Here is an 11,930-nt window from a genome sequence, read left to right on the forward strand (position 1 = left end):
AGCTCCGCCCACTTTGACTTAAGCTCCTCCCACTTTGACTTAAGCTCCGCCCACTTTGACTTAAGCTCCGCCCACTTTGACTTAAGCTCCGCCCACTTTGATTTAAGCTCCGCCCACTTTGCCTTAAGCTCCTCCCACTTTGACTTAAGCTCCGCCCACTTTGACTTAAGCTCCTCCCACTTTGATTTAAGCTCCTCCCACTTTGATTTAAGCTCCGCCCACTTTGACTTAAGCTCCTCCCACTTTGACTTAAGCTCCTCCCACTTTGACTTAAGCTCCTCCCACTTTGATTTAAGCTCCGCCCACTTTGACTTAAGCTCCTCCCACTTTGATTTAAGCTCCTCCCACTTTGACTTAAGCTCCTCCCACTTTGACTTAAGCTCCGCCCACTTTGACTTAAGCTCCGCCCACTTTGACTTAAGCTCCGCCCACTTTGACTTAAGCTCCTCCCACTTTGATTTAAGCTCCTCCCACTTTGTCTTAAGCTCCGCCCACTTTGACTTAAGCTCCGCCCACTTTGACTTAAGCTCCGCCCACTTTGACTTAAGCTCCTCCCACTTTGACTTAAGCTCCGCCCACTTTGACTTAAGCTCCTCCCACTTTGACTTAAGCTCCGCCCACTTTGACTTAAGCTCCTCCCACTTTGATTTAAGCTCCTCCCACTTTAACTTAAGCTCCTCCCACTTTGACTTAAGCTCCGCCCACTTTGATTTAAGCTCCGCCCACTTTGACTTAAGCTCCTCCCACTTTGACTTAAGCTCCGCCCACTTTGACCTAAGCTCCTCCCACTTTGACCTAAGCTCCTCCCACTTTGACCTAAGCTCCTCCCACTTTGATTTAAGCTCCTCCCACTTTGACTTAAGCTCCTCCCACTTTGACTTAAGCTCCTCCCACTTTGACTTAAGCTCCTCCCACTTTGACTTAAGCTCCTCCCACTTTGATTTAAGCTCCTCCCACTTTGCCTTAAGCTCCGCCCACTTTAACTTAAGCTCCTCCCACTTTAACTTAAGCTCCTCCCACTTTGACTTAAGCTCCTCCCACTTTGATTTAAGCTCCTCCCACTTTGCCTTAAGCTCCGCCCACTTTAACTTAATCTCCTCCCACTTTGACTTAAGCTCCTCCCACTTTGACTTAAGCTCCTCCCACTTGTGTCAAAAGTGGGCGGAGCTTGTGTCAAAGTGGGCGGAGCTTAAGTGGGAGTGGGAGTGGCTTAGACAGTTAGTGGGCGGAGCTTGTGTCTAAGTGGGAGTGGCTTAATTGAGTTAGTGGGCGGAGCTTAAGTCAAAGTGGGCGGAGCTTGTGTCAAAGTGGGCGGAGCTTAAGTGGGAGTGGGAGTGGCTTGGACACTTAGTGGGCGGAGCTTGTGTCTAAGTGGGAGTGGCTTAATTGATTAATTCAAATTGTCTCTCATTTGCCAACAAACGACCTACCTAGACTGTACGCAGGTCTACTAGACATTATTGCTCAAATGAGAGATAATTTGAATTAATCAATTAAGCCACTCCCACTTTCACACAAGCTCCGCCCACTAACTGTCTAAGCCACTCCCACTCCCACTTAAGCTCCGCCCACTTTGACACAAGTCCCGCCCACTTTTGACACAAGCTCCGCCCACTAACTCAATTAAGCCACTCCCACTTTCAAACAAGCTCCGCCCACTAACTGTCTAAGCCACTCCCACTCCCACTTAAGCTCCGCCCACTTTGACACAAGTCCCGCCCACTTTTGACACAAGCTCCGCCCACTAACTGTCTAAGCCACTCCCACTTTCACACAAGCTCCGCCCACTAACTGTCTAAGCCACTCCCACTTAGACACAAGCTCCGCCCACTTTGACTTAAGCTCCGCCCACTTTTACACAGCTCATTAACATACAGCTCATTAGCATGAATCTCATTAGCATGAAGCTCATTAACATACAGCTCATTAACATACAGCTCATTAGCATGAAGCTCATTAGCATGAAGCTCATTAGCATGAATCTCATTAGCATGAAGCTCATTAACATACAGCTCATTAACATACACACACAGCTCATTAACATACAGCTCATTAACATGACCATTCACATTCACATAAGCCCAGGAAGTCAGATGTCACTGCTGGTTATTCCCCACCCTTGGGCTTAGGTCATAGAGAGAGATGTTAAACGCGTGCATCCATTATCTTCACCCTATCGTTTTTTTTTTTTTTTTTTTTTTTTTTTTATCACATTTTTTTTTTTTTGTTCCCCGCCCCATAGGCTTTTATGATCGTGAGATCACGCTCTATCCAAAAAGGGGTAAGCCTCCGGTGAGGGCTAGCATGGCCAAAACGTGCAGGAAGCTTAATAACATCACGTCCCGGGGTCGTAGAGAGCTGGGGTTAGGCTTAAAATGACCGCGTAGACCTAAGGAACAGAAATGTGAAACCCGCGTGTCTCTACCCCCTTCATAGCCAAAGTTATACGTCCCGTAGTGTAATCCGCGGTTAGCATGTGACGAATCTGCGGGGGGGTCAATAGCGTCACGTCCCGGGGTCGTAGAGACCCGGGGTTAGGCTTAAAATGACCGTGTGGACCTAATGAACTTAAATATGAAATATGGTGTTTCTGTGACACCTACGCTTGCTGAGCTAAAGTCCTTTAACCGAGCCAGGGAGACCTAAGCTAACCTAGCTAGGTGGCACGGGGACTTAGACGTTTTTTTTGCATTTTTTTTTTTTTTTACTTTCTTTTTAGATGAAAGCTTAGGTGCAAGCATTTTTGTAACTTTTTAAAAAAAAAAAAAATTTTGGGGATTTAAGCTCCTCCCACTTTGATTTAAGCTCCTCCCACTTTGATTTAAGCTCCGCCCACTTTGACTTAAGCTCCTCCCACTTTAACTTAAGCTCCTCCCACTTTAACTTAAGCTCCTCCCACTTTGACTTAAGCTCCGCCCACTTTGACTTAAGCTCCGCCCACTTTAACTTAAGCTCCTCCCACTTTAACTTAAGCTCCTCCCACTTTGACTTAAGCTCCGCCCACTTTGACTTAAGCTCCGCCCACTTTGACTTAAGCTCCTCCCACTTTGACTTAAGCTCCTCCCACTTTGACTTAAGCGCCTCCCACTTTAACTTAAGCTCCGCCCACTTTGACTTAAGCTCCGCCCACTTTGACTTAAGCTCCTCCCACTTTAACTTAAGCTCCTCCCACTTTGACTTAAGCTCCTCCCACTTTGACTTAAGCTCCGCCCACTTTAACTTAAGCTCCGCCTACTTTGCCTTAAGCTCCTCCCACTTTGACTTAAGCTCCGCCCACTTTGACTTAAGCTCCTCCCACTTTGACTTAAGCTCCTCCCACTTTGACTTAAGCTCCTCCCACTTTAACTTAAGCTCCGCCCACTTTGACTTAAGCTCCGCCCACTTTGACTTAAGCTCCTCCCACTTTAACTTAAGCTCCTCCCACTTTGACTTAAGCTCCTCCCACTTTGACTTAAGCTCCTCCCACTTTGATTTAAGCTCCTCCCACTTTGACTTAAGCTCCTCCCACTTTAACTTAAGCTCCGCCCACTTTGATTTAAGCTCCGCCCACTTTGACTTAAGCTCCTCCCACTTTGACTTAAGCTCCTCCCACTTTGACTTAAGCTCCGCCCACTTTGTCTTAAGCTCCTCCCACTTTGACTTAAGCTCCTCCCACTTAGACTTAAGCTCCGCCCACTTTGACTTAAGCTCCTCCCACTTTGATTTAAGCTCCGCCCACTTTGAATTAAGCTCCTCCCACTTTGACTTAAGCTCCGCCCACTTTGTCTTAAGCTCCTCCCACTTTGACGTAAGCTCCTCCCACTTTGACTTAAGCTCCTCCCACTTTGACTTAAGCTCCTCCCACTTTGACTTAAGCTCCGCCCACTTTGACTTAAGCTCCTCCCACTTTGATTTAAGCTCCTCCCACTTTGAATTAAGCTCCTCCCACTTTGACTTAAGCTCCGCCCACTTTGTCTTAAGCTCCTCCCACTTTGACGTAAGCTCCTCCCACTTTGACTTAAGCTCCTCCCACTTTGACTTAAGCTCCTCCCACTTTGACTTAAGCTCCGCCCACTTTGACTTAAGCTCCTCCCACTTTGATTTAAGCTCCTCCCACTTTGATTTAAGCTCCTCCCACTTTGACTTAAGCTCCTCCCACTTTGATTTAAGCTCCGCCCACTTTAACTTAAGCTCCTCCCACTTTGATTTAAGCTCCTCCCACTTTGACTTAAGCTCCTCCCACTTTGACTTAAGCTCCTCCCACTTTGACGTAAGCTCCGCCCACTTTAACTTAAGCTCCGCCCACTTTGACTTAAGCTCCTCCCACTTTGACTTAAGCTCCTCCCACTTTGATTTAAGCTCCTCCCACTTTGATTTAAGCTCCGCCCACTTTGATTTAAGCTCCTCCCACTTTGACTTAAGCTCCTCCCACTTTGACTTAAGCTCCGCCCACTTTGACTTAAGCTCCTCCCACTTTGATTTAAGCTCCTCCCACTTTGACCTAAGCTCCTCCCACTTTGATTTAAGCTCCTCCCACTTTGACTTAAGCTCCTCCCACTTTGACTTAAGCTCCTCCCACTTTGACTTAAGCTCCTCCCACTTTGACGTAAGCTCCGCCCACTTTAACTTAAGCTCCGCCCACTTTGACTTAAGCTCCTCCCACTTTGACTTAAGCTCCTCCCACTTTGACTTAAGCTCCGCCCACTTTGTCTTAAGCTCCTCCCACTTTGACTTAAGCTCCGCCCACTTTGATTTAAGCTCCTCCCACTTTGACTTAAGCTCCTCCCACTTTGACTTAAGCTCCGCCCACTTTAACTTAAGCTCCTCCCACTTTGATTTAAGCTCCGCCCACTTTGACTTAAGCTCCTCCCACTTTGACTTAAGCTCCGCCCACTTTGACTTAAGCTCCTCCCACTTTGACTTAAGCTCCGCCCACTTTGACTTAGGCTCCTCCCACTTTGATTTAAGCTCCGCCCACTTTGATTTAAGCTCCTCCCACTTTGACTTAAGCTCCGCCCACTACGGCACAAGCTCCGCCCACTTGTGTTAAAAGTGGGCGGAGCTTGTGTCAAAGTGGGCGGAGCTTAAGTGGGAGTGGGAGTGGCTTAGACAGTTAGTGGGCGGAGCTTGTGTCTAAGTGGGAGTGGCTTAATTGAGTTAGTGGGCGGAGCTTAAGTCAAAGTGGGCGGAGCTTGTGTCAAAGTGGGCGGAGCTTAAGTGGGAGTGGGAGTGGCTTGGACAATTAGTGGGCGGAGCTTGTGTCTAAGTGGGAGTGGCTTAATTGATTAATTCAAATTGTCTCTCATTTGCCAACAAACGACCTACCTAGACTGTACGCAGGTCTACTAGACATTATTGCTCAAATGAGAGATAATTTGAATTAATCAATTAAGCCACTCCCACTTTCACACAAGCTCCGCCCACTAACTGTCTAAGCCACTCCCACTCCCACTTAAGCTCCGCCCACTTTGACACAAGTCCCGCCCACTTTGACTTAAGCTCCGCCCACTAACTCAATTAAGCCACTCCCACTTAGACACAAGCTCCGCCCACTAACTGTCTAAGCCACTCCCACTCCCACTTAAGCTCCGCCCACTTTGACACAAGTCCCGCCCACTTTTGACACAAGCTCCGCCCACTAACTGTCTAAGCCACTCCCACTTTCACACAAGCTCCGCCCACTAACTGTCTAAGCCACTCCCACTTAGACACAAGCTCCGCCCACTTTGACCTAAGCTCCGCCCACTTTTACACAGCTCATTAACATACAGCTCATTAACATACAGCTCATTAGCATGAAGCTCATTAGCATGAAGCTCATTAACATGAAGCTCATTAACATACAGCTCATTAACATACACACACAGCTCATTAACATACAGCTCATTAGCATGAAGCTCATTAGCATGAATCTCATTAGCATTAAGCTCATTAACATACAGCTCATTAACATACACACACAGCTCATTAACATACAGCTTATTAACATGACCATTCACATTCACATATGCCCAGGAATTCCCCACCCTTGTGACCCCAGGTCACAGAGAGAGATGTTAAACGCGTGCATCCATTATCTTCACCCTATCGTTTTTTTTTTTTTTTTTTTTTTTTTTTTATCACATTTTTTATTTTTTGTTCCCCGCCCCATAGGCTTTTATGATCGTGAGATCACGCTGTATCCAAAAAGGGGTAAGCCTCCGGTGAGGGCTAGCATGGCCTAAACGTGCAGGAAGCTTAATAACATCACGTCCCGGGGTCGTAGAGAGCTGGGGTTAGGCTTAAAATGACCGCGTAGACCTAAGGAACAGAAATGTGAAACCCGCGTGTCTCTACCCCCTTCATAGCCAAAGTTATACGTCCCGTAGTGTAATCCGCGGTTAGCATGTGACGAATCTGCGGGGGGGTCAATAGCGTCACGTCCCGGGGTCGTAGAGACCCGGGGTTAGGCTTAAAATGACCGTGTGGACCTAATGAACTTAAATATGAAATATGGTGTTTCTGTGACACCTACGCTTGCTGAGCTAAAGTCCTTTAACCGAGCCAGGGAGACCTAAGCTAACCTAGCTAGGTGGCACGGGGACTTAGACGTTTTTTTTGCATTTTTTTTTTTTTTTACTTTCTTTTTAGATGAAAGCTTAGGTGCAAGCATTTTTGTAACTTTTTAAAAAAAAAAAATTTTTGGGGATTTAAGCTCCTCCCACTTTGATTTAAGCTCCTCCCACTTTGATTTAAGCTCCGCCCACTTTGACTTAAGCTCCTCCCACTTTAACTTAAGCTCCTCCCACTTTAACTTAAGCTCCTCCCACTTTGACTTAAGCTCCGCCCACTTTGACTTAAGCTCCGCCCACTTTAACTTAAGCTCCTCCCACTTTAACTTAAGCTCCTCCCACTTTGACTTAAGCTCCGCCCACTTTGACTTAAGCTCCGCCCACTTTGACTTAAGCTCCTCCCACTTTGACTTAAGCTCCTCCCACTTTGACTTAAGCGCCTCCCACTTTAACTTAAGCTCCGCCCACTTTGACTTAAGCTCCGCCCACTTTGACTTAAGCTCCTCCCACTTTAACTTAAGCTCCTCCCACTTTGACTTAAGCTCCTCCCACTTTGACTTAAGCTCCGCCCACTTTAACTTAAGCTCCGCCTACTTTGCCTTAAGCTCCTCCCACTTTGACTTAAGCTCCGCCCACTTTGACTTAAGCTCCTCCCACTTTGACTTAAGCTCCTCCCACTTTGACTTAAGCTCCTCCCACTTTAACTTAAGCTCCGCCCACTTTGACTTAAGCTCCGCCCACTTTGACTTAAGCTCCTCCCACTTTAACTTAAGCTCCTCCCACTTTGACTTAAGCTCCTCCCACTTTGACTTAAGCTCCTCCCACTTTGATTTAAGCTCCTCCCACTTTGACTTAAGCTCCTCCCACTTTAACTTAAGCTCCGCCCACTTTGATTTAAGCTCCGCCCACTTTGACTTAAGCTCCTCCCACTTTGACTTAAGCTCCTCCCACTTTGACTTAAGCTCCGCCCACTTTGTCTTAAGCTCCTCCCACTTTGACTTAAGCTCCTCCCACTTAGACTTAAGCTCCGCCCACTTTGACTTAAGCTCCTCCCACTTTGATTTAAGCTCCGCCCACTTTGAATTAAGCTCCTCCCACTTTGACTTAAGCTCCGCCCACTTTGTCTTAAGCTCCTCCCACTTTGACGTAAGCTCCTCCCACTTTGACTTAAGCTCCTCCCACTTTGACTTAAGCTCCTCCCACTTTGACTTAAGCTCCGCCCACTTTGACTTAAGCTCCTCCCACTTTGATTTAAGCTCCTCCCACTTTGAATTAAGCTCCTCCCACTTTGACTTAAGCTCCGCCCACTTTGTCTTAAGCTCCTCCCACTTTGACGTAAGCTCCTCCCACTTTGACTTAAGCTCCTCCCACTTTGACTTAAGCTCCTCCCACTTTGACTTAAGCTCCGCCCACTTTGACTTAAGCTCCTCCCACTTTGATTTAAGCTCCTCCCACTTTGATTTAAGCTCCTCCCACTTTGACTTAAGCTCCTCCCACTTTGATTTAAGCTCCGCCCACTTTAACTTAAGCTCCTCCCACTTTGATTTAAGCTCCTCCCACTTTGACTTAAGCTCCTCCCACTTTGACTTAAGCTCCTCCCACTTTGACGTAAGCTCCGCCCACTTTAACTTAAGCTCCGCCCACTTTGACTTAAGCTCCTCCCACTTTGACTTAAGCTCCTCCCACTTTGATTTAAGCTCCTCCCACTTTGATTTAAGCTCCGCCCACTTTGATTTAAGCTCCTCCCACTTTGACTTAAGCTCCTCCCACTTTGACTTAAGCTCCGCCCACTTTGACTTAAGCTCCTCCCACTTTGATTTAAGCTCCTCCCACTTTGACCTAAGCTCCTCCCACTTTGATTTAAGCTCCTCCCACTTTGACTTAAGCTCCTCCCACTTTGACTTAAGCTCCTCCCACTTTGACTTAAGCTCCTCCCACTTTGACGTAAGCTCCGCCCACTTTAACTTAAGCTCCGCCCACTTTGACTTAAGCTCCTCCCACTTTGACTTAAGCTCCTCCCACTTTGACTTAAGCTCCGCCCACTTTGTCTTAAGCTCCTCCCACTTTGACTTAAGCTCCGCCCACTTTGATTTAAGCTCCTCCCACTTTGACTTAAGCTCCTCCCACTTTGACTTAAGCTCCGCCCACTTTAACTTAAGCTCCTCCCACTTTGATTTAAGCTCCGCCCACTTTGACTTAAGCTCCTCCCACTTTGACTTAAGCTCCGCCCACTTTGACTTAAGCTCCTCCCACTTTGACTTAAGCTCCGCCCACTTTGACTTAGGCTCCTCCCACTTTGATTTAAGCTCCGCCCACTTTGATTTAAGCTCCTCCCACTTTGACTTAAGCTCCGCCCACTACGGCACAAGCTCCGCCCACTTGTGTTAAAAGTGGGCGGAGCTTGTGTCAAAGTGGGCGGAGCTTAAGTGGGAGTGGGAGTGGCTTAGACAGTTAGTGGGCGGAGCTTGTGTCTAAGTGGGAGTGGCTTAATTGAGTTAGTGGGCGGAGCTTAAGTCAAAGTGGGCGGAGCTTGTGTCAAAGTGGGCGGAGCTTAAGTGGGAGTGGGAGTGGCTTGGACAATTAGTGGGCGGAGCTTGTGTCTAAGTGGGAGTGGCTTAATTGATTAATTCAAATTGTCTCTCATTTGCCAACAAACGACCTACCTAGACTGTACGCAGGTCTACTAGACATTATTGCTCAAATGAGAGATAATTTGAATTAATCAATTAAGCCACTCCCACTTTCACACAAGCTCCGCCCACTAACTGTCTAAGCCACTCCCACTCCCACTTAAGCTCCGCCCACTTTGACACAAGTCCCGCCCACTTTGACTTAAGCTCCGCCCACTAACTCAATTAAGCCACTCCCACTTAGACACAAGCTCCGCCCACTAACTGTCTAAGCCACTCCCACTCCCACTTAAGCTCCGCCCACTTTGACACAAGTCCCGCCCACTTTTGACACAAGCTCCGCCCACTAACTGTCTAAGCCACTCCCACTTTCACACAAGCTCCGCCCACTAACTGTCTAAGCCACTCCCACTTAGACACAAGCTCCGCCCACTTTGACCTAAGCTCCGCCCACTTTTACACAGCTCATTAACATACAGCTCATTAACATACAGCTCATTAGCATGAAGCTCATTAGCATGAAGCTCATTAACATGAAGCTCATTAACATACAGCTCATTAACATACACACACAGCTCATTAACATACAGCTCATTAGCATGAAGCTCATTAGCATGAATCTCATTAGCATTAAGCTCATTAACATACAGCTCATTAACATACACACACAGCTCATTAACATACAGCTTATTAACATGACCATTCACATTCACATATGCCCAGGAATTCCCCACCCTTGTGACCCCAGGTCACAGAGAGAGATGTTAAACGCGTGCATCCATTATCTTCACCCTATCGTTTTTTTTTTTTTTTTTTTTTTTTTTTTATCACATTTTTTATTTTTTGTTCCCCGCCCCATAGGCTTTTATGATCGTGAGATCACGCTGTATCCAAAAAGGGGTAAGCCTCCGGTGAGGGCTAGCATGGCCTAAACGTGCAGGAAGCTTAATAACATCACGTCCCGGGGTCGTAGAGAGCTGGGGTTAGGCTTAAAATGACCGCGTAGACCTAAGGAACAGAAATGTGAAACCCGCGTGTCTCTACCCCCTTCATAGCCAAAGTTATACGTCCCGTAGTGTAATCCGCGGTTAGCATGTGACGAATCTGCGGGGGGGTCAATAGCGTCACGTCCCGGGGTCGTAGAGACCCGGGGTTAGGCTTAAAATGACCGTGTGGACCTAAGGAACTTAAATATGAAATATGGTGTTTCTGTGACACCTACGCTTGCTGAGCTAAAGTCCTTTAGCCGAGCCAGGGAGACCTAAGCTAACCTAGCTAGGTGGCACGGGGACTTAGACGTTTTTTTTTCATTTTTTTTTTTTTTTACTTTCTTTTTAGATGAAACATTAGGTGAAAGCATTTTTGTAACTTTTTAAAAAAAAAAATTTTTTGGGGGATTTAAGCTCCTCCCACTTTGATTTAAGCTCCGCCCACTTTGATTTAAGCTCCGCCCACTTTGACTTAAGCTCCTCCCACTTTGATTTAAGCTCCGCCCACTTTGACTTAAGCTCCTCCCACTTTGACGTAAGCTCCGCCCACTTTGACTTAAGCTCCTCCCACTTTGACTTAAGCTCCTCCCACTTTGATTTAAGCTCCTCCCACTTTGACTTAAGCTCCTCCCACTTTGACTTAAGCTCCTCCCACTTTGACTTAAGCTCCGCCCACTTTGACTTAAGCTCCTCCCACTTTGATTTAAGCTCCGCCCACTTTGACTTAAGCTCCTCCCACTTTGATTTAAGCTCCCCCCACTTTGACTTAAGCTCCTCCCACTTTGATTTAAGCTCCGCCCACTTTGACTTAAGCTCCTCCCACTTTGACGTAAGCTCCTCCCACTTTGACTTAAGCTCCTCCCACTTTGACTTAAGCTCCGCCCACTTTAACTTAAGCTCCTCCCACTTTGACTTAAGCTCCTCCCACTTTGACTTAAGCTCCTCCCACTTTGACTTAAGCTCCTCCCACTTTGACTTAAGCTCCTCCCACTTTGACTTAAGCTCCTCCCACTTTGACTTAAGCTCCTCCCACTTTGATTTAAGCTCCGCCCACTTTGACTTAAGCTCCTCCCACTTTGACTTAAGCTCCTCCCACTTTGACTTAAGCTCCTCCCACTTTGACTTAAGCTCCTCCCACTTTGACTTAAGCTCCTCCCACTTTAACTTAAGCTCCTCCCACTTTGACTTAAGCTCCGCCCACTTTGATTTAAGCTCCTCCCACTTTGATTTAAGCTCCGCCCACTTTGACTTAAGCTCCTCCCACTTTGATTTAAGCTCCGCCCACTTTAACTTAAGCTCCTCCCACTTTGACTTAAGCTCCTCCCACTTTGACTTAAGCTCCTCCCACTTTGACTTAAGCTCCTCCCACTTTGATTTAAGCTCCTCCCACTTTGACTTAAGCTCCTCCCACTTTGACTTAAGCTCCTCCCACTTTGACTTAAGCTCCGCCCACTTTGACTTAAGCTCCGCCCACTTTGACTTAAGCTCCGCCCACTTTGACTTAAGCTCCGCCCACTTTGACTTAAGCTCCTCCCACTTTGATTTAAGCTCCGCCCACTTTGACTTAAGCTCCTCCCACTTTGATTTAAGCTCCTCCCACTTTGACTTAAGCTCCTCCCACTTTGATTTAAGCTCCGCCCACTTTGACTTAAGCTCCTCCCACTTTGACGTAAGCTCCGCCCACTTTGACTTAAGCTCCTCCCACTTTGACTTAAGCTCCTCCCACTTTGATTTAAGCTCCTCCCACTTTAACTTAAGCTCCTCCCACTTTGACTTAAGCT

This window comes from Nansenia antarctica (assembly GCF_963989245.1).
Source record: "Nansenia antarctica genome assembly, contig: SCAFFOLD_68, whole genome shotgun sequence".
NCBI lineage: Eukaryota > Metazoa > Chordata > Actinopteri > Argentiniformes > Microstomatidae > Nansenia > Nansenia antarctica.